Raw genomic sequence first — 23186 nt, forward strand, 5'->3', positions numbered from 1 at the left:
TGCTAGGAAGCTTGTGAGCTGGAAATTGAAAGTTCTTTCCTTTCTCTTGGGCCCTCAGTCTGTTTTGTCTTTATTTTTTCCCTTAACTGTTACTTTGAAATTTATCTGTAACGCCTAGCCCATTACCAGGGCTTGCACTGAGTTAACTGTGGTTTCCCCTGTGTATTTGTAGTGAGCAAAATTTTCCAATCAGTAGCAGGGTCCACAGGGATGTATTCTGTAAATAAATTGTTTAGGTAGCTAATATGAGAGCCATACTGAATTTTTAAAAATAGTTGCACTTAATTTGCTTAATTGAGCAATCAGGCTGATGCTGTTGACCCAAATGAAAAGACTTCTGTTCAACTGGGGCATAACGTTTGCTTCACATTACTGCAGGGAGGCCGGCACTAGCCATGGCTGTCTTTCTCTTCTTGCATGCATACCTCAGCGTTTAGAAGTGCTGCCTTGAGTTATCAAAGGATTTCTCAGTTCCTCAGGCTTCTATACAGCCTTCTGTTAGCAATATCAGTTATTCTAGGATTTACTCTTTATCCTGATTCTGTGACCTTTAGAAATGTTGTATACATCTTTATACCTTAGGTTTATTGATGGCTAGGTTCTTTTTTTCCCCCTCCCTCCACCCAGGTTCTATTTTTATGAATGTTAGTTTGACCCAGTGACAGTAAATCCTTACTAGCGACTCATTAATTAGGAACTCTTTACTTTAAAAGCTGGAAACAACCAGAAGTGCAAATTTACTTATCTGTTTTGTGAACTAAAATTTTTGTGATTTTTTTTTTTTTAATAATCTTAGTTCATATGTGGTCTTGACTGTTTCTGTGCCTGCTTTGAAAGCAAAGGTCTACTATATAAGCTTTAAGAAAGGCTTTAAGAAAATATTTAGAGAAATATCCCCATGACTAAAGGAGAAGACGTTTGAACGTTAACTTTTTAAAAATGAATAGGTTCCACTTTCTTTAACAAGGAGGTAGTGCCAGGGGAAAAAGGGATTGACTTGGTTAGCCATTGGGAAGAATGAATTCCATTTTCATCTAGGAAGGAAATGACTATCACCACTAGAGTAGGTTTCTTCTCTAGCAGGATGTCAGGTCTGACCAGAGGAGACTTAAACTTGATGTAGCAGTTTTTTCCCACTGCCACAGCTTAATAGTGCAGGAAAAAAACAGAAAAACAAAACAGGAAAAACACGCAGCCTGACCCTTACTGTTTGAAGACTTTAGTTCTGTGGCATCAAAAAAAGAACCCAACTGTTTATGAACTGTCCTCTGCCATTATGGAAGCAGGTCTTTCTGCTCTTGGACACCTCCCCACCCTAGTGTAGAATATAGTTTGCACACCTGGGGAGATGCTATCATCTGAATTTGACCTCTTGACTATGTTAAAGCAGGTGCTTTACTGAAAATATGCATGTTTCGTTGGGGATGGGAAGGGGTAGGAAGCGGGCCAAGAGTGCATGTTTGCGGAGCATGTTGTGACAGCATTCTAATTTGGCCCTCACTAACTGGAGCATGTAGCTCTGTGCCGTTTTGAAATTTCCCATTTCTGTTTCTTCAGAGTGTTATCTGTAGTTCTAGGAGCAGACCTGCTCTGCTGACAGTGTATGAGGATTTATGAGCATCTTGCTATGTTGAACTTGCTGTTTACTAATGACCTGTGCTTTTCCGTCCTTTCCTTCCCCTTCCTACTTCTCCCTCCCTTTCTATTTTTCTCCTCCTAGAAGCCTAGCGTGTCTCTCAACACTGGGGCTGCTGCAACACCAGACCAGTGATCTTTCCTAAGCACCGTTACACTTGTAAAACCTTCAGCATTTTGCAGAGCTTTGCTTTCCTTCCTGGACACGATATAGAAGAGCCTGAGGGTAGTTCTTCGGGGCCCGTTTCTGCTGATTCCTGAGCAAACCACCTGCTTCCTTTTGTGCTCCGCAGGGCTGTATGGAGCCTGCTTTCCCTTTGTGAGCTCAAAGTACCAGATGGATTTTTTTTTTAATCCTAGTGTTTTTATGAGGGTTGTCCAGTGTCTTTTATTTCTTGTTCTCTTTTAAAATTCATTTTATCATTTAATTCAGTCTCACATTTTCTTTTCTTTAAACATTTTTAGTTGGCCTTTTTCATTTGGTTTTCTGATCTTCAACCTGCATCAGGGTACTGTAAGAGCAAATGAGATGGCGTGCTTTCATAAAGGGATCGAGTCCACCAGCACTGCAGTGAACCTCCCTCTTCCTCTCCTTCTTCCCTCTGTAAGCTTGCTTTTAGGGTAGATTCATCCTTCAGGCTACCTGTTTCTCTCCACCTTACTAACATTTGAATAATGATAGCTGTTTTAATTTGAAGTTTTCTAATTTAGAGTAGTTCTGATTAAACTTTGAAAAATATTTGCTTAAATGAAATCATCCTTTGTTACTTGCAATTTGGGCTGAAATTGTTTCTGTTAAACGAAATTATCTATTTGTGCAGGCTTACATGCTCTTAAAAATTTGACAGCCTTGTTATTATGTATGAAATTTCATATCCAAAATTTCTTTCTTAGCTTGATCATGAGCTATCAAAAAAAAAAAAAAAACTTGGTAAGTTAAGGAAAATGGAATCCTATATTGTTACTGGGATGTTGATACAGATAGAAAATAGCTTTCTGTAGCAACCTGAGAAGTTAAATGACAACACATTGAAGAACTGCAACCAGTTACCAGGTTTCTAATGAAATGATTATCTGAGTAGACTCAAGCCCTGTTCAGAGTTTGCCTCCTTTAGAACTCTGGTGGTGTCTTTGTGTAGCCTGAGGTGGAACTGAGTCACATATGAAGACTTGTGTGTTAAGTCCTTTACCGTAAACCTCACCGTTTATTTTTACACACTCTGAGGATTGTCCCAGTTGGAATTTCTTTTTTCTCATTCCTCATTTTTCCAAAATAATAGCTAAAAAAATCTGAAACCATCTGGGACATACACTGTGGAACTTTTAAAATGATAAGCTTTGATTGGATTTTTAAAAGTAGAATATAAAGCATGAGCCATGCTTTGATATTGTAGAGGAGTTCTGGTTTAAGATCTAGAATGTGAGACACTCTTTAAAATTTTCTGTCCTCTTACTGACTATGTAGGCTTTTATAATCACTAAGCTACTGATTGTTTCAGATTGAATATTTAGCACTATGTTCTGAGGAAGATTTCAAGATGTACATTTAGATCCTCTGATAAAAAGTACATTTGGGATGTGAAAGTTAGAATGTTGTGAAAGTTTAAACCAAGTCTCTGCAATGACTTCTAGACTTTAGAAAGTGTTCCCTCCTGTGGTCATAAGTGTTTATTCCTTTGCCAGGAATTCCTTCTGTGGGTTCTGGAGAGAAGACAGTTACAGGAGGCAGATTTTAGAGGAAGTGCTTAGCCTTACCTTCTAAGTAGTTGATAAATATGAAAACTCTTACCATTGGAGAAAAATCTGAAAAATAGCACAGGAAAGCAGAACATCTAATAAAACATAACTCTTTCTCTTCGGTATGTGGTTGTCTCATATGTTTTTCTGGTGCCCTTTTTTTTTTTCCTGGCAAAGGAACTTTTTAGAACTGATAGTGGTAACTTTAAAAAGTCATACTTGACATCCTTTCACAGTCTCCACAGCTTGTCTAGGTAACAGGTGGGTAGAAAAGCCTGGGTGCAAGCCCTGTGGTATGGCTGGGTTCAGAAACACACACTCATGCTTCATTATTGACATTGACTTATTCCACTTTAATTTCCTTTTTGTCATATTTATTTTTGTTTGAAATTTGTTTTTGTTTTCTAAATATGTTTTCATTTTGAATTTATGGAATTGTCGAAAATTTCTACTAATAGCCAGCTAAACTTTCATATATATTGTTAGCTGTATTTCACTTGGATGTTTCATTTTGAAGGAAATATATATAATATTTCATATATAGCTTCATATGAAGTCCTGTAATAAAATGTTGTATTGCCATGATGGTCATACCCAATGGCCCAGGATCTCACTGGTGAGTTAGCCAGACTGATAAAGGTTGCTCTATTGAAATGGTTGTTTCTTATATGCAATCTCTCCTGCTCTGTCTCTTATTCTTCTTTGGCCCAATGTAGAGCTTTGTTTTTAAATAATATTTTTATAACTTTATTTACACTCCTAAGTTTGTATTTTTTGTGATTATAGTTTTCAACGGTTTTGTACATTGGAACATTTTTATGTGATCACTGTGCTAAATAAATCACACTAATAAACATCTTACACTAACACTATATGGACTGGATTTTGGCTGGGTTCTTAATTATTGAAGTATAACGTGACCAGAACATGAGATTTGTAAATAAAGACCCTTGCGCTTTTGGTCTAACAAAGCTTCTAATTTGACCCATAATAATTCCATAATCACTTGGTTTTTTTACTTTCTGCCAGCTACCTTCACTTACATTGTCGTTTTAGACAGAATGTACTCCCTTTTATCTGCAATCTATAAGAGTTAAGAAACCGAAATAATTACTTGATATTTTATAGCATCTGATAAGAAAGATAGTTGGCAGAGTAAGCAGTTTGTGGTTTGTTGTTCAGCAGCTAGGTTGTGTTTGACTCTTCTGTGACCCGGTCTGCAGCACTCTCAGCTCCTCCGTCTTCTAGGATCTCCCTAAGGTAGCAATAAGTTATTCCAAAAATTATTCCATGGCATATCAATTACTGTTAAGATACTTTCTAAATGCTACACTTAAATTTTGTTTAGTCTAATTAAAATTTACATTTACATTCTTCCTAAAATGCCTTCTGAATTAATAAAATGTGTTACATTCACATGTGTTTTAGTGTTTTAGTTTTGTAACCACATTGTTTGATCATCTAGTAGTCTGTATTGGGGAAAAATTTAATGGAATGCCCAATTTCCTAGCCATTCTGGGTTAGTGTTTTCTTTACAGTAGATAGATTTGCAAATGCAATATGTTGACTGAATTAAGACAGTGAAAAAGATAGAATATCTAAGGTAATTTGCATGGCATAAGTAAACTTTTTTAGCTTGGCAAGCAGTTATTTTTTTTTTTTTTTTAAGAAAGATCAATTTTTTGTTCTTGGGTTTCCTTTCATTGAGAGCTCAGTAATTGATTCTTAGTTACTATAAAGAATAATTTTCAGTCCTGACTAACCTTATAGGTACCCTACGATTAAACTCTTCATGATGGGGCAATCCTTGTGTTTTATTAGTGTATTCACTTTGATGAAAGTGAGATGAAACCTGGACTCAGTTGGGTTCTTCCTCTTTGTTGACCTGGCAATATGGTAGAGTTGGGAGGCTGGAGAGGGTTCTGGACAAACACATAGGACTGGTGGGGCAGGCACAGAGTATTAGGTTTATTTCTAAGTCATGCGTAAAAATGGATTATCCTCCATTTTATTTTGATGCTGTTTTCATTACAGTGAAGGCTTAGTAAGATTTAACCACAAATTATTTGTAGAATAAATCTGCTGCCATGGAGGCAAATTACAGTTATTTACACTGTTTGGGGCTGGATGCAGTACACCAAGTGCTCCACAAATGGCAGTGTTGCCAGTGGTTTCCACTGTGATCAGAGTAGGTGGCTTTTTATTGTGATAACTCTTCTGAGTGTGATGTGTTACCATTCCCTCAGGTCAGCCCAGCCGTGAAACAAACAGTAAAACTGCTTTGTTAGAATGTCATGACACTGAAAATGTCCTGGGTGTATTTCATTCCTGTCACCTGTATCATTAGATGAAATGCAAAGGATTTTGTGTTAGAAAAGTTATTATTTTTTTTTTTTTAGAAAAGTTATAAGCCATCAAAAATATAAAATCTAAACAGAAAAATCGGTAATGTTAGAGTCTTTGAATAGCTATTAAAACCAACCCATAAGCTGCCGTTAGATCTTTTAATGAAGCCTGAACATAAAGCTGCACACTGTGTCCTTGGATGTAGACACAGCAAGGCAGCCGTTCCCCCGCCCCTGCGCAAATCCTGAAAACAAAGCTTTAGTTTTTAGCTTTTTCCCTTTCAGTTTTCAGATATGAGTTGCATGTTGGAAACGCACCAGTAAACTACTGTTTGGTGGTTTTGTTTTTCCCATCTAGTATTTCTTAAAAAAGTTTTTTGTTGTTGGTTATTATTTTCTGGTAAAAATAAATAACTTCTTAGAAAAATCCACATGTACCCATTAACACAACATGTTACATTTACTTCTAGGGTATTTAGGACTCCCTTGAAAGGAGCTCAGGGAATGAGCTTGAGAACCTTCATCCAAACACAGCATTTAATTATACAGTGAGCCGTTCGATTTCTATTTCTGTTGGAATTAAATGAAACCAAATAGCTTCTTCCTGAGCTTTGATTCAGTCCAGGCTTCTGATACACTTTTTAAACTTAAGTTTGTTTTTATGATTTGCTTCTCTTTGTGGAATGAAACTCTACCCGATGCCAGAAAGCATATGTTGATAATAGAATATTTTCTTTTTCATTTGTAATTTTGTAAGTAATAAAAGAATACATTCTCCTTTTTAAGAAAAATTAAAGCATTATAGATAGAGCCACACTATCAGAGACCAGAAATTTTTACTCACAGAACTAACATTCACACACAGCTACTGTAAGTTGATCTTGTATTTTTTACCTGAATCTAGACATGAACATATTTTTCTGTCTGATTCATCTTATTAATAATAAGGGCAACGTACTATTGTAAAACACATTAAAGTTTGTAGAGTGCTTTTGACTGTATAACAGTATTTATTTTTCATTTGAAGAAGTTGAAGTAGGTTAAATAAGAGAGCTCAAAATTGAACCTAATCTGGTAAGAAGGCCTATGCTCTTCCTACCACAGCGTCATGTCTCAGTAGATCTTCTAACCTTCAGAAGTCAGTTGAAAAGAATGGACGTTTGAAGTCCTGTTTAAAGCCTTTCTTAGACACTATTTTCTGGGAGAAAATCTAGACTGAGGCAAGGGTTTTTTGGCATGTAGGTAATTTATTTTGAGAAGTGATTTGGGAAACAAGCGTGGGAGACTGCAAAAAGTGAAAATGAAAAAAAGAAAAACCAATACAATCAAGTATTACTAACTTTGTCACTACTGTGGACTTTTCCTGAGGTCTTTTTCCTATTGGGTAGAATTTAAAGGGTGAGAGGTGCAGGGCACAAGTGGTGCCCAGCTGACCAGGAAGTTCACTCAAACAAAAGATCTCTCTGCCTATACTTCACCATAGAGGATGATATCCTTGAGGTCTATACAGGGAAAACTGAACTCTCATCTACCATGGAACTAATTTCAAAGCCTAATTGTTAGAAACTGTGTAACTAACCATTAGTTTTGGAATTTCCTAATGTTTTATGAATCAGTTTTAGTAGTTTCTCTCTTTCTAGGAGTTTGTCTATTTCAACTAGGTTATTTAAATTGTTGACATACTGTAGTTTTTGGTGTTCCTCTATAACCTTTTTATTTCTGTAAAATAGGTGTAATGTCTTCTGTTTTATTCTTGAATTGAGTAATTTGAGTCGTCTCTCTTTTCTTGATTAGCTGAAGATTTGTCAATTTCATTGAGCTTTTCAATGAGTCACCTTGGTTTTCTCTATTTTTCTCTTTTCTATTTCATTTATTTCCACACTCAGCTGTATTATTTCTTTCCTTCTGCTTGCTTTAGGTTTAGTTTGCTCTTCTCTTTCTAGTTCTTTAAGTAAAGGTAGAAGGTTATGTTACTGACATGATTTTTTTTTTCCTTCCCTCTTAATATAGGTATTTACAGCTGTAAATTTCCCTCTGAGCAGTACTTTAGCTGCATCTCATAAATTCTGGTTTTCATAAGTGTTGTGTTCTCATTTTCATTTATCTCAAAAGTATTTTCTAATATCCTTTGTGATTTCTTTGACCTATTGGTAATTTAGGAGTGTATTAATTTCCACATATTTGTGAATTTCATAAATTAACTTACTGTTGCCATTTCCTAATTTCATTCTGTTGTGATTGGAGAACATACTTTGAGTTATTTCAGTCCTTTTAAATATATTCAGACTTGTTTTATTGCATAACATATGGTCTGTCCTAGAGAATGTTCCATGTGTACTTGAGAAGAATGTATGTTGTTCTGTTGTTGAGTTGAGTGTTCTATAAATGTCTGGTAGGTTTACTTGATTTATAATATTGTTCAGGTCTTCTGTTTCTTACTGATAGTCTTCCTAGTTATTCTATTCATTATTAAAAGTGGTATATTGAAGTCTCCGAACAATCATTGTTGATTTGTCTATTTCTCAATTTTGTGAATTTTTGCTTCGTATATTTTAGAGCTCCCATCCTAATGCTTTAAGGAGAAATTAAAATAATAATGATTTTATATACTTTTTACATTACATTGTTCAAGAATTAATTTGTTGTGAAAGAATATGGGGTGTGGATAAGAAGATGTATACACATGATTACTCCAACTATGAGCTTACAGCAACAGTATTGAAATATCAGTCACTGATAGGAAGATTCAAAGTGCTGTTTCAAGATGCTCATCATCGCTAATTATCACAGATCAAAACTATACTACAATGAGGTACCACCTCACATAGTCAGAATGGCCATCACTGAAAAGTCAACAAATAACAAATGCTGGAGAGGGTGTGGGGAAAAGGGAACCTTCCTACACTGTTGGTAGGAATGAAGTTGGTACAGCTGCGGTGGAAAACAGTATGTATGGAGGTTCCTCAGAAAACTAAAAATAGAGTTGCCATAGGATCCATCAATCCAACTTCTGGTCATATATCTGGAAAAAAATAATTTAAAAGGTATATGCACCCCTGTGTTCATAGCAGCACTATTTACAATAGCCAAGACATGAAAAAAACCTAAATGTCAAGCAACAGATGAATAGATAAAGAAGACGTGGTACATATATATGATGGAATTCTACTTCGCCATAAAAAGAATGAAATGATGCCATTTGCAGCAATGTGCATGCAACTTGAGATTACCATACTACGTGAAGTCAGAAAGAGAAAGACATATGCCATATGATACCACATATCTGTGAGGCCTAAAAATATGACTCAAATGAACTTGTCAGTGAAACAAAAAGTCTCACAGACATAGAGAACAGACTTGTGGTTGCCAAGGAGGTGGGGGAAGGGCTGAATTAGGAGTTTGGGATTAGGAGATGCAAACTATTATACACAGAATGGATAAATAGCAAAGTCCTACTATATAGAACAGGGAACTACATTCAGTATCTTATAAAATAAATCATAATAGAAAAGAAAAAAGTTTTTTCAAAGAATTTTTTTCCCTTAAAATATCAACTATTTTTTTTTTGTAGAAGTTGAAAAATCTATCCTAAAACTGTCATAGAATCTCAAAAGGATCCAAAATAGCCTACACAGTCTTGAAAAAGAATAAAGTTTGAGCTCTTAGTCTTCTAAATTCACTATAATGCTGCAGTAATTGAAACAGTGGTGCTCTTGGCATAAAAACAGACATATAGACTAAAGAATAGAATAGGGGGCCCAGAAATAAACCCTTCTATATATGGTCAAATGATTTTAGACACAGGTGCCAAGACCATCCAATGGGGAAAAGATAGTCTTGGTGTTAGGAAAACTGGAGGTCACATGCAAAAGAATGAAGGTGGATCCCTATATTACATCATATACAAAAATTACCTCATAATGGTTCAAAGACCTAAATATAAATATAAGGGCTAAAACTATAAGACTCTTGGAAGAAGACATAGGGCAAAAGCTTCATGGCATTAGATTTGGCAACGACTTGTTGGTTGTGACACCAAAAGCACAAAAGTAAAAAGTAAAAGCAACAAAAGTAAAAACAGATAAATCTGACTCCACCAAAAAAAACTTTTTGTGCATCAAAAGACCCCTATCAGTAGCATAAAAAGGCAACTCATGGAGTGGGAAAAAATATGTGCAAAAACATGCATCTGAGAAGGAGTTAATTATCCAGAATATATAAAACACTACTACAATTCAACCATGTGAAAGCAAAACTTAATAAAAAACAGCAAGGGACTTGACTGCACACTTCTCCATATATTGGCTTATATGCCAATAAGCACATGAAAAGATGCTTATCATCACCAATCATTAGGAAAATGCAAATCAAAAGTACAGTGACGTACTGCTTTACACTTGTTAGGATCTAGGCTATTGTTTTAAAACAAATAAACAAACAGAAAATAACAAGTATTAATGAGGATGTGGAAAAACTGGAACCCTTGTGCATTGCTGGTAAGAATGCAAAATGGTGGAACCGTTATAGTATGATAGACCCTTGAAATATTAAAAATAGAATTACTGTATGAACCAACAATCCCACATCTGGATATATACCCAGATAAAAGCATGTACTTTGTACACCCATTTTTATAGCAGCATTCTTCTTAATAGCCAAAAGGTGGATACAACCCAAGTGATATATACATAATGTATAATAGAGTGGTGAAAGTGAAACTTGCTCAGTCGTGTCCGATTCTCTGCAACCCCATGGACTATACAGTCCTTGGAATTCTCTAGGCCAGAAAACTGGAGTGGGTAGCCTTTCCCTTCTCCAGGGGATCTTCCCAACCCAGGGATCCAATCCAGATCTCCCACATTGCAGGTGGATTCTTTACCCGCTGAACCACAAGGGGATATACAATAGAGTATTCTTCAGCCTTAAAAAGGAAGGAAATTCCAACAGTGCTCCAACCTGGATGAGCCTTGACGAAGTTATGCTAAGTGAGAAAAGCCAGTCACAAAAGAGTAAACACTGATGCCACGTGTGTGAGGTACTGTCTGTAAGTAATCAAGTTCATAGAGACAGAGAGTAAAATGATGGTTGACAGAAATTGAGAGGAGGCAGGGAATGGGGAGCTGTTTTTCAGTGTGCACAGAGCTCTGGAGATGGATGGCAGTGATGTTTGTGCATTAGTTTGAATGTACTTAATGCCAGTGAGCTGCACATTTAAGAATGGTAAAAATAAATAAATAAACAATACTAGCTCATTAAAAAAATTTTTTTTTCAAAGTAACCATTGTGTACTTACAGACCTCTTCAGAATTGATGTGTTGATTTATGTATTAGCCATCTTGTGAGTTTGTACTAATTTTTCCGGTTGCGCAGAGAAATGCCCAAATTTATAAACATTATTTAAATGCTAACCAGAGTTTTAAGGAACATCTTGTGAGACCAGATGTAATACTGGTTAAATTCCATGAGGAGGTTGGATGAGAACTAAGAAAACTTGAAGTTAGAGCTTGAAATCTCCATTTAGATGTAGAGTTGACATGTCAAATTTGAGGGGTCCTAAACTGAACTTCTGCCCTGCTCCCCAAAACAAACAGAAAACAAAACCTTCTCCAGCTCATTAAACAGAAAGAGAATATTCTTGTAGTTGCTCAAGCTAAATGTTTGACTTCCCCTATCCTCTCTTTGTCTTGCATCTCACGTCTGTTTGGTCAGAAAAATAGATCTGCAACCTGACCGCTCCTCCCCTCCCCTCCTTTCCTCTCCCTGGTTTGAGCTACCACCTTTCACTTTGACTGCTGTAACAACCTCCCAGATCAGTCTCCCTCCTTGCATTCATTTGATCCCTGTAGTATATACTCAAAAACACCCAGAGTGGCCCTGTACATAGATCATGTTATTCTTTTGCTCAGAATCCTCCAGTACTTTCCTATCTTAGAGTAAAAGCCAAAGTTCTTACTCAGATACCATAAGGCCTTATGACCACGTCTCCTTATTCTTCCCTTTAGCTTTGCTTCACTGCTGTTCTTACCAGAGTTCCTGGACAAGACAGGTGGGCCCCTGCCTTGGGGTCTGAGCACTCGTTGATTTCTCTGTCTGGATGCTTTTCCCTCAGATACACTTGTAGTTCACTCTCCACCTTCTCAGAGAGGTCTTCTCTATCTTACCTGACATTGTACCCCTTCCACTTTTCTCTCCTACTTTGCTTCAGTTTAATCCATGGCACCCATAGCTTTATCATTTGTACAATTTAATTACCTTGTTTAATGTCTGACTTTCCTCATTAGAAGATAAATGTTTCAAGAGGGACAGGGCTTTTGCTTTGGTCGCTGCTGTGGCCCAGCACCTAGACTAGTGTCTGGCATAGAGTAGGTGCACAGTAGCTATTGAATGAGCAGTCTTGTTGAATGTGGGTTTGTTTTTATTTTTAAAGATGAAGGAAAGAAATGTGGTTCTACAGAAGGAGTCTGTTTTAAATTGACAGCATTATATCTGCTAAGATGAAAGGGTAGAGGCTGGGAGGAGGCTAAGGGGCCCAGACTGGAGCCGAGGTGAGCTCTGGGGGAGCTCCTGGCAGTCATTGGAGGAGGGGATTTCTGCCTCGTTCTAAAGCATATCAAGACTTTGGCCCATGGATCCCCTGTTACATTTCTGTAGCATTTAGGAGATGTGGCAGGGAATAAAGACTTGTGCTGTGAACTTCCTGTGCTATTGAGAAAATTACAAACTTCTAGACCATAATAGCTGTTTAATGTTGAAGAGGAGTGGGCCACCTTGCTATTTTGTGTTTAAACAGATTACCTGGCTTAAATTTTTGTATATTGTGAAGTTTCATAAGGGTTTGATTATGTTTCCTTCTTTTTTTTTCACCAGCATTTTTCTCTGAGTAGGTGGTTCTTTCTGTTTGTTTCAGGACTCACACAGGCAGGGAATGTTAAGAACAGGGTCAGATGTAATTGCAGTGATTTTTGACAGGTTATTGGTACATGTCTTTCAGGAAATAAGTCCCTCTAGTGGTTTGTTTACATTTGAGAAAGCTGTGTAAAGAGCAGGCCTAGATCTACCACCTGCCAAACTTTGGTCTCTTAGGCAAGTTGTTTGCCCTTTTCAAGCCCAAAGTTCTTCCTGTATAACAGGAGAACTAGTAATAAAAGAATTGTTTGCATTAGGGGACAGAAAATACTTTCACTGCTTAGTAACCTGTTTGAGGGGTTAATAAATGTAAAATGATTCTTTAGAGGTTTAATAAATGTAATAATGATTAACATCCACATAGACAGTTCTTACAAGTCGAACCTAGTAAATAGTGCTGCTAATAAATCATTCTCTGTTAGGTCATCAGCCCCCTTTCCTATCTAAATGTGTGTATTTTTATTGGATGTAACTAGAGCACATTCGGTATCCTTTGTCTTTGGAGATTCTGTATTTCCAGAGGACAAAATTGAGGGTGAAACTTTCAAGAGACTCCAGGCAAACTGAAGGAAGAGCCTTTGTTTTGTTTCTTGTGAGGAAATTAATTTAGGACTTTGTCACTGCCAAAATCTGGGACAGTTGATTCTCCATTGGAGATTACAGCAATTTGAAATGAGCTGAGAAGATGCAAAGCTGTGTAGATTATAAATTTAAGTATTAGCGATCTTCATTGAAGTGTTATGCTTTCTGATTAATAAAAGATAGTATTTCTGATCGTTGGTTTTTCTGTGTAGAATAAAGAGCTAATCTCCTGTTGCAGCTGTCGTAGGTGTTGGTGCTGAGCAGCAGAGGTATGCTCTCGTGCACATGATAGCCATTTGACTAGAGATTAGCATGTCCCTGTAATTCGTGTTCTTTGGGATAAACATTGCTTATTCTTTTCCCCATTTTTCTCTGTAATGTGGCTTTAAACCATCTTATGGATTTTTTTTTAATTGAGGTATAATTGACATAAAACACTGTTAGTTTCAGGTGTACAACATAATGAGTTGGAATTTGTGTAGGTTGTGAAATGATGACCACAAAAGACTGTGGTTTGTATCTGTCACCACCCTTAGTTACAGAAATTTTTTTCCCCTTGTGATGAGAACTTTTCACTCTTAGCCATCTCAGTGGTTTAATTCTCAGTATCTATATCAATCAAGGCCTAGTCAAGAGTCAGAAACCACACAGTACTTTGAATGGGGAATTAATTACTGAGGGGTAAAGGATGAGATGGCTGGATGGCATCACCGACTCGATGGACATGAGTTTGAGTAAACTCCGGGAGTTGGTGATGGACAGGGAGGCCTGGCGTGCTGCGATTCATGGGATCGCAAAGAGTCGGACACTACTGAGCGACTGTACTGAACTGAACTGAAAGAGAACTTGAAAGCAGATGCCCCACCTACGCCAGGCCAGGGACTCATATCCGCTAGGAACCAGGCTGCAGCAGAAGAGGTGCAGCAGAGGAGCTAGCAAAGCTTCCTCTGTATTCCAGCCACACCCCATTGCCTGCATTCCTGCCTCAGCTCCACCTCTGGTCAGGTGAGCAGCAGCATTAGATTCTCATAGGAGTGCAAACCCTACTGTGAACTGCGCGTGTCTTCTCCTGAGACTTTAATGCCTGCTGATCTGCGGTGGAGCTGAGGTGGTGATGCTCACACTGGGGAGCCCCTGCAAATACAGATTGTCATTAGCAGAGAAATTTGCACAGAGCCCATAGTAAATAAGTTGCTTGCAGACTCACATCAAAATCCTGTCAGTGAGTGACAAGTTGTGGTGAGTTATATAATTATTTTAATACATGTCACAATGTAGTAATAATAGAAATAAAGTGCACAATAAATGTAATTCACTTGAATCATTCTGAACCCTCCACCCCACCCCCGGTCTGTGAAAACATTGTCTTCCACAAAACCTAGTGCCAGAAAGTTGGCAGCTGCTATTCTAAAGGATACGGAAATGGCAGGTATAGGGGAGCAGTTAACTACCCAAGACTGAAGCAGAGTATATAGTAAAGAAAAATTTGGAAGAATGCCCTCCTGCTCCAAAGCCAGTTTCTTTTCTTGGATGTCTTCACTGGATGTTTGCTGAGGAAATGTAGACCGAGGTTGGCAAACAGGAAGCTGTATGTGGACGTGCTGCTGAATCAGTGGGAAGGCAGCTTGGGGCACTGGCAGAACTTGCCTGAGAAGATGCTCACGAGAGTGCCCGTTAAAACATGTTCGGATGAATGCCACTGGATGTTCTGCACACCAGCAGAGCATCACAGGAGCAAGGAGATGGAAAAGCACATTGGAAGCAGGAGAAGCCCCTTCCTCATCACCCTCTACTAGCTTTAATATCATGCCAACTGGCAAAGGAGAAACATTTACAGGGTCCGGCTCCGTTATCACAAGCAAGGCAGTGAACGGAGACTGAGTGAACTGAGAGGGAATGCATTGACACCTGGCACAATCTACCCGTTTGACTCCTTAGTACCCACATGTACTTGTCTACATATATTTGAGTTTTCACATACCAACAGAACAACTCTTACGTTTGCATTTAACAAGGTATAGCTATCTCTCATATGATGGAGGTGGCTTTCATCCTTTCCCCAAAGTGAGATGCTCAGTACCTATAGTCATGGTATGCATACAATCCTCAAATCACAGTGGCAGTGGATAATATTCTTTTGTCGGGAGACTGATTGTAAAGTTAACCTTTGACAAATTATAATAATGGAAAGAAGGAAGAAAAGAAGAAAATTATTGGAGTACGCAAACAGAATATAACAAAGAGAAAATATACAAAGCCATCAGAGTTCTTCTTTTTGTAATTAGTCACAGGACCAGAATTGGTATCTCTGAATTCTTTGTTCAGCTACCCATTTTATGGTTCCCTTGCCCTCAGCCAGAACCTTAGCTGGTAGAAATTCTTTTCTTGGTGAAATGATCTAGAATTTAAAGTTGTCATTTCTTCAGTAGTATGGCCTTTTTTAAAAATTGTCATAGTTTTCCATGGACCTTTATTATTGACGTGGAAGTATTAAGAGGTACCTCACAGACTCCACTGGGTTCCATGCCTGATCCTCCTTGCTTTTATTGAGTTGCAGCAACCCGGTTTTCCCCTGATAATGAGGCTCAATCCTCCCAGCAAGTACAGTAGCCCTTTTTCCTGCCCATTGGTTCAGTGGAGTAAGGAGTCCCAAATGGCCATGTAGGAGTCTCATTTTCTAGTTCAATTAAACTCTTGTATATATTGGTAGGTGTATTTCCTCCTTGGAGACTAAGACCTTCAAATTTGCAGAACTCAAATCTGTCAGGACTTGAAGTGAAAATTTGATGAGTGAGTTATTGGATACAATAGTGTTTTCCCCTTGATTCTCAAATCCACATATTATGGCTGTTGTGGAGACGGCAATCTATGTGGTTCTTTGATTCAAAGCATTACCCCCATTCTTTTAGGGCATTGTTTCCCAGTTGAAACTACAACTGAGTAAGTGATTATTCCATCTTTTAATTGGGCCAGCCATCCTGGGTGATGTGCTGTGATAATGCCAATTAATTCTATGGGCTTGAGCCTTTTTTTTTCCCCACTTTGCTGTGAAATGACTTTGTTGATTGGAAGCAGTGCTGTGTGAAATGTTACGATGGTGGCTCAGGCATTTCATGAGCACTGGCAGAAGCAAGGTAGGAAGAGAAGGCAAATCTATATCCAGAATACATGTCTAGTCCACTGAGAACAAATTTCTGCCTCTCCCTAGTTGCTCCCACAATCTCCCCATGATGTTCAAGTGTGGTGTAATCAACTTAGTCTCCCTGGGAATGGTACCCTGTGTGAGTCTGTGCTGTTGACAAGTTGGATACCCTTGGCAATAACTTAGCCAGGTCAACTTGGTTTCGGGGAAGCCCGTGTTGATCCCATACATAGCTTCTCTCCCTGCAACAATGGTCACTTTTTCATGGATCCATTGAGGAAGCACTCTGGTGCCTGAGGCAAGAGGCTGGCTGATCTCCATAGAGTCATTTTGTCAGCTTGGTTATTAAGGGCTTCCTTTATAATAAATGGGCTTTCCTGGTGACTCAGATGGTAAAGAATCCACCTGCAATGCAGGAGTCCCGGGTTCAATCCCTGCATCGGGAAGTTCCCCTGGAGAAGGGTATGGCTACCCACTCCAGTATTCTTGCCTGAAGAATTGCATGGACAGATAAGCCTGGTGGGCTACAGTTCATGGGGTCGCAAAGAGTTGGACACAACTGAGCAACTAACACTTTCACTTTTTTTCTGTTTACAGTGGATACCCTTTAATGATTAGTGTGTAGGGTACAATAGTATAATAAGTGTAAACCATGTCTCACTCCATGGAGAGTGGCAGCTAGATGCTCTGCTCAAAGGTCCAACCACTTGGAGGATTTTCTCTCACCATTGTCCTTCAGGGTTACCTTTACATGGGGCTTGGGTGCTGTGTCTGTGCAGATTCATGTATAAACCAGACTGGAGTTTTTTCTTCCCTAACTGAGCAAGCTTTTAGAGCCACTTCTAGCTGCATAAGTTAACACATTAAAGACCAAATATAGAATTATATTCTACCCTCCTTGGTCAGATGTCCTTAGAAACTATTTCTACACCCAGTCCCCAAGTTTCTGCCAATATATTATTATCAGGAGTCTTTTTTTTTTTTTCACTGTGCAGGCTGTTTCCTTCAGGATTCATAGGGTATATCTGTTATCCTAGACCTGGCTTGGCATTTATCTATAAAGGACCAGATATAAATATATAAGGCTTTGCAGGATGTATGGTGTCTGTCAGCAGATAACTCAGCTCTGCTGCTATAGCACCAAAGTAGCCCTAGACAGTACATAAACAAATGAGTGTGTCTGTGCCCATTTATTAACTGGTTACTGAAATGTGAATTTCTCAGAATTTTCTGTTTTAATTTTTTAAACCATTGAAAAATGAGGTTTGGGTGATGATGTGTCAGTATAGGTTCATTGATTATAACAAATGTACCTTGGTGGTGGGTATTTTGATGCGAGGAGAGCCTTCTGGTGGTGATACAGGAATATTTGGGAAATCTATGTACTTTCTATTCAGTTTTGCTGTGAACCTAAAACTAGTCTAAAGTTTTAGGTTGTGGGCTGTTACAAAAATAGGTGGCTGAGCAAATTTTACCCATACACTGTGGCTTCCCAAACACTGCCCTAGAGCGTGCTGAGATTTGACCCTGGTTATGGGTCCAGAGAGAGTGGCTGTGGTAGGCCACAAGAAAAATGAGCATCCTCTTTCAAAGCATCTGCCCCAGGTGAAATTTTCTCAGGGATTTAGTCAGTATCTTCAGGCTCCTAAGGACAAGCTCCTTCATTCGCGAGGCCCACAGTGACTTGGGGCCTCATGATTATAAATTTCAATTATGGACCTGTGGCTACAGGAAATAAGAGATTCTCCGGGGCTGTGATTTAAACTCTTGATTTTCAAGCTAACTCTGAGTTGGTTCTTTTCTTTCTTTGAGCACTCAGCGTATTCAGTAGGCTCTGTCCACACTACAGTTATTGCAGTCATCGCTCTTGCCAAAACATTCAAGTGCAACGGTTGCTTGGGCTCCCCAGGTACTTGCTTTAGTTTACACTTCAACACAATCACATTTGACAGCTCAACTAACTGTTGCCACTGTGTGCTGTGGATTAATAGTATCTGGTAAGGTGCTTAATTAGCATTGCACTGAAATCCAAAGGCCTGACAAACCAGTCTCCACATCTCATGTTTGTAAAGCCTGTCTTCTAGAGTCACCCTACTTTTGGTACCAATTTTGTGTTAAGGTCCAGTCAGCAAATAGAAACAGTAATTTGAACAAGAGAAAGTTAATACAAAGAATAACTAAGTAATACTGGGCTCCCCCGGTGGCTCAGCGGTAAAGAACCCACCTGCCAATGCAGGAGACAAGAGTTCCATCCCTGATCCAGGAAGATCCCCTGGAGAAGGAAATGGCAACCCACTCTAGTCTTCTTGCCTAGATAATTCCATGGACAGAGGAGCCTGGCAGGCTACCATCCATGGGGTCACAAAGAGTCAGACATGATTGAGCAGACACACATAAAAACTAATAATAAAGATATTACCCACTAAAGGATAAAGAGAACGCTGAGGAGTAAAGGAATAGCAGATAACGGACCTGAGGCACGATATATAAGAGAGGGATACATGTGAAAGAGGGCCCACCCAGGCTGAGATTCAGACCCGTCTGAAGTCTACTGGAGGGTGGAGAAGTTCCTGAGATGCCACAGACTGAGGGGTACCAACAGAGCTCTCCATGAAATTCAGTGGGGTGACAGCAGAAGTGGAGAAAGGTCGCCTGCTTGGTGCTGCTGAAACTTGTGGAAGGAAGTGAGCGCCACTCAGTATCTCACTCACCTGAAGAGCAAGAACAAAAGAAAACACCTTGGAGCCTGGCACATACTGTAGATGCTTAAACAGAAGTTGAATGAATAAATGAGTACAGCTCAAGGTAGCATTAAATTGTTGGTATCTTTGTTACGTTTGATTCATTCAACTTAGTTAAAGAAAAACCAGGATTTGACCTGGCCCAACCAATTGAAATTGATACACATGAAATTCTGAATGGTTGTGTTAAAGGATACCTTCATTTGACCTAAAGAAAATCACCCTGCTCGGGCACCAGTGAATCCTTCTGAAGATTTGGTGTGTTTGCACTGTTAACACACCTGCCCTTGTTTAGAAGACTGGGCCTCAGTTGTGACCAGAGGGCACAAGTGACTTAAGTTTTCATTCCATTTTTTCCAGAGCAGAGAGGAAGCTACCACATCAAGTGCCTACAGTGATAACCCTTTTATCAGGCAGTGAACTGAAGAAGCAGAGGTCTGTTGGGTTTTGGAGGATTTCTGGCAGGTTATTTGGCCTTGCCTCCCTTGCTGTATGGTAGTTAGGGAGAGTCAGGAAGAAATGTGCCTCTGGTTGTGTGTGGAGAGAAAGAAGAGATGGAGACCTGACCCTGCACCTAGCTCGGTGCCTCTCTTTGCTGCCTCGGGGTGAAGATCTCACTGCCTGTCGCCTCTGTGTCAGGAGGAAGAGGGGCAACAGACATCGTGGGAAACCAAACCCTTCCACAACCCCACACTGCTGACACACTTCTTCTCAGAATGTGAAGAAGTCCTTCAGACTCTGAGGGAACAGGAAGAGAATAAATAGTTTGGACATTAATTTCCTTCTTGCTTCGTGTGTGCAGTAGTGTTCCAAGTCATATTCTGTAATGAGAATGTTAAATATCCATGAATAATTTGCCCTACTTGGGACAGTGGGTTTTCATTCTCAGTTTAGAGCTGGAATGTCAGTTTATCCTGGAATAAATTGGCAGAATGAACAGAAGTTGTGAAATATGGACTGTGGACCTGAATGCAATTTAACGTTCACATGGGATTTCTACCACAGTTAAATTTTGATTATGGCTACTCATAAAGTGTTTTCTGGCTTTAAAACAAAATAAGTTAAATACTTCTATTTATATAAACTGTTCATCAGAATGTGAAAATATAAATGGGGCTTATTATGAGTTATTGATATTTTGGGGGGATATTTGAATTCTTATTTTGTCTGAAGAAAGAACCTAATTTTTCTCTCTCCCTATTCTTATGACTCAGCTGGTAAAGAATCTGCCTGCAATGCAGGAGACCTGGGTTCAGTCCCTGGGTTGGGAAGATTCCCTGGAGTGGGGAATGGCTACCCACTCCAGAATTCCAAGGACTGTTTAGGCCATGGGGTCGCAAAGAGTCGGACATGACTGAGTGACTTCAGTCACTCATCACTTTCACTTAGGGTAGCTACATCTTGTCACAGATAAACGACAGTCATAGCTTATGATGTCTGTTGCCCTGACACAATTATTAATTGTACTTTTTTTACCCTTAAATAGTCCTAACCAGGACTAAGTCTTTGAATAGGCTGATTTAGTTTAACATAGATTTTTATTGTTTAATAGCCCTGAACATTTAGAAAAAGTAAATTTGTATACTGATTATATTTTAATATTCAGCAAAAACATATAATGTGAATGAAATTAAATAGAACAAAGGTATTACAAAAAGTAGAATCTTTAATTTTCAGGTTGTATCTTTAAGAAAAGCCCACCAGAATTATCAGTATTTTGTATGTCCATAAAGAAGACTGAGAGCCGAAGAATTGATGCTGGAGAAGACTCTTGAGAGTCCCTTGGACTGCAAGGGGATCAAAGCAGTCAATCCTAAAAGAAATCAACCCTGAATTAGAAGGCCTGATGCTGAAGCTTAAGCTCCAGTGCTTTGGCCACCCGATGTGAAAAGCCGATGGAGATTGAAGGGAAAGGAGAAGGGGCGGCAGAGGAAGAGGTGGTTGGATGGCATCCCTGACTCAGTGGACATGAGTCTGAGCAAACTCTGCGAGGTAGTGAAGGTCAGGGAAGCCTGATGTACTGCTGTCCATGGGGTCGCAAGGAGTCGAACATGACTTAGTGACTGAACAACCACAATGTTCAGATTAATTCTTCCCCCTCCAAACTGCAGTCATTTCTTCATTCAACAGCCATTTATTGGGCACCATCTGGGTGTCAGACACAGCATTTGTGGCTGGCAACACCGAATAGAAAGACGCACTCCTTGCTCTCAAGTGGCCCGCCATAGAGCCATTGAGCCATATCGTGTATCACATGCTTATGTGTGTGCACAGTCTTCCACACAAACACTGAGGAAAGAAGTCCCCGTGGAGTGGTACATGCATATATATCCTAGAGGAGTGAACCTGAGAGGATGAGTAAGCCTGGAGCAGGCAGACAGCATGGGGGAGCAAACTGAAGTATTACAGATGGATACAGCAGGTCACGTGAAACAGTAGGATGTGGGTAAGGAATAGTATGGCTAGCTGGGAATGATGCTGAAACATTATTTAAGACTGGCTTGTGTAGAATCTTGTGTGACTAATTTCAGTAATCTGTGAGTTTTGGAAAACACTGAAGAGTTTTATGTTTTATGCTAGGAAGAGGAGCGTCAGACTAGAGGCAGAGGCTCTAGTTGGTTGTTTGACTTTTCAAACAGATGGGCAATCTGATTTCATCTGTCCTGCACTTAACTCCCTCCACTTAACCCTAGATATTTTTTGAAGCAAATCCCAGACAATCTTATAAAGATTAATATATGGATAGGACAATATGATGTCTTGGATTTGCTTAAAAAATATGATTCCTTTTAAAAACATGCTTATCCATTCACACACACACGATCAGTCAGTTCAGTCACTTAGTCGTGTCTGACTGTTTGCAACCCCATGGACTGCAGCACACCAGGCCTTACTGTCCATCACCACTTCCTGGAGTTTACTCAAACTCATGTCCATTGAGTTGGTGATGCCATCCAACCATCTCATCCTCTGTCATCCCCTTCTCCTTCTGCCCTCAACCTTTCCCAGCATCAGGGTCTTTTCAAATGAGTCAGCTCTTCGCACCAGGTGGCCAAAGTATTGGAGTTTCAGCTTCAGCATCAGTCCTTCCAGTGAATGTTTAGGACTGATTTCCTTTAGGATGGACTGGTTGGATCTCCTTGCAGTCCCAGGGACTCTCAAGAGTCTCCTCCAACACCACAGTTCAAAAGCATCAATTCTTCAGTGCCCAGCCTTCTTTATAGTCCAACTCTCACATCCATATGTGACTACTGGAAAAGCCATGACTTTGACTAGATGGACCTTTGCTGGCAAAGTAATGTCTCTGCTTTTTATTTTTATTTATTTATTTAATGTCTCTGCTTTTTAATATGCCGTCTAGGTTGGTCATAACTTTTCTTCCAAGGAGCAAGTGTCTTTTAATTTCATGGCTGCAGCCACCATCTGGAGTGATTTTGGAGCCCCAAAAAATAAAGTCTGTCAATGTTTCCATTGCTTCCCCATCTATTTGCCATGAAGTCATGGGACCAGTGGAGAAGGCAGTAGCACCCCACTCTAGTACTCTTTCCTGGAAAATCCCATGGACAGAGGAGCCTGGTGGGCTGCAGTCTGTGGGGTCGCTAAGAGTCGGACACTGAGCAACTTCACTTTCACTTTTCACTTTCGTACATTGGAGAAGAAAATGGCAACCTGCTCCAGTGTTCTTGCCTGGAGAATCCCAGGGACAGGGGAGCCTGGTGGTCTGCCATCTATGGGGTCACACAGAGTCGGACACAACTGAAGTGACTTAGCAGCAGCAGCAGCAGCAGCAAGGGACCAGATGCCATGATCTTAGTTTTTTGAATGTTGAGTTTGAAGCAGAACAGACTTGGTTCCAAATTGGGAAAGGAGTACGTCAAGGCTGTATATTGTCACCCTGCTTATTTAACTTTTATGCAGAGTACATCATGAGAAACGCTGGGCTGCATGAAACACAAACTGGAATCAAGATTGCCGGGAGAAATATCAGTAACCTCAGATATGCAGATGATACCACCCTTATGGCAGAAAGCGAAGAACTAAAGAGTCTCTTAATGAAAGTGAAAGAGGAGAGTGAAAAAGTTGGCTTAAAGCTCAACA

General features: G+C 39.4%; 1 protein-coding gene across 8 annotated transcripts in view; it reads left to right on the forward strand.

Moving 5' to 3' along the window:
- Positions 1-23186, forward strand: part of MAP4 (microtubule associated protein 4) — a 98495-nt gene that overhangs the window by 22479 nt on the left and 52830 nt on the right. The gene's annotated exons all lie outside the window — the stretch shown is intronic.

This window comes from Cervus elaphus, chromosome 24 (genome assembly GCF_910594005.1).
Source record: "Cervus elaphus chromosome 24, mCerEla1.1, whole genome shotgun sequence".
Lineage (NCBI taxonomy): Eukaryota > Metazoa > Chordata > Mammalia > Artiodactyla > Cervidae > Cervus > Cervus elaphus.